We start from the raw sequence: 1029 nt of genomic DNA, 5'->3' as shown, positions 1-1029 counted from the left end.
TGATGGTACGATATTCGACATAGGCATCCCAAATGGGCCTGCCAAAGATGGTACCCGGGTTTAATGAAGGCCCACTACCCGAAGAATAAGAAGGTTCGAGAGCCCAAGATATATTAAGGAAAGTAGAATTGTAATAGGAAGTATTGTTTTGTAATCGCGTGATGATGAGTTAGAAACCGTCCTGATCTAGTAACTTGTACAAAACGAAACCCTCGGCTCCACCTCTTATATAAAGGGGGGAGTCGAGGGACGAGGAGGTCATCGAATCATTGTTCACAAACCCTAGTTTTCGTAATCGTCGAGTACTTTTCGGCTGAAACCTTCGAGATCTACTTGCCCTCTACTTCTAACTAAACCCTAGCCTATAACCCGTAGGCATTGACAAGTTAATCCCTTGTCAATATCACCCATATTTGCAAAATATTGCAAATGAAGACCAAACATGAGTGATTTCCCATAAACAAGGAGATGTCAATAAAAACCAATGAAGATCCAAATAACTCCAACTCTTCACAAAGAAGAGTGTGGTGGCCTAGGCCACCATATATGAGTGATGTGACATGGCACCGCGAAGATATATCTTGGGTCCAAGTCACTACTCATCATTGAAGCTCACATATCAACACATGATATTAAGAGAATGATTTCTTAATGTTGGCATTATGGGGGAGGGATAGCTCAATAATTTAAACCGCACTCCCCTATTTCCATGCCCACATCTAAACCAAATAAAGTTTTGAGACAAAGGTGTGTTTGCAAGATGGTCAAGCTATACTCCTTGAATCAATGATGTTTAGCTCATTCCTCAAATAAGTGAACCTTGCTTCATCAAGAGGCTTCGTGAATATATCGGCAAGTTGATCTTTGGTTGGAACATAGATAAGCTCAATATCACCGCGGGCAACATGATCCCTAATGAAATGATTCCGGATCTCAATATGCTTCGTTCTTGAATGTTGCACCGGATTATAGGCAATCTTGATGGCACTTTCATTGTCATACAATAGAGGCACTTTGTCACAAATGACA

Source organism: Lolium rigidum, chromosome 5, assembly GCF_022539505.1.
Source record: "Lolium rigidum isolate FL_2022 chromosome 5, APGP_CSIRO_Lrig_0.1, whole genome shotgun sequence".
NCBI lineage: Eukaryota > Viridiplantae > Streptophyta > Magnoliopsida > Poales > Poaceae > Lolium > Lolium rigidum.
Note: the sequence above shows the minus strand (reverse complement) of the source record.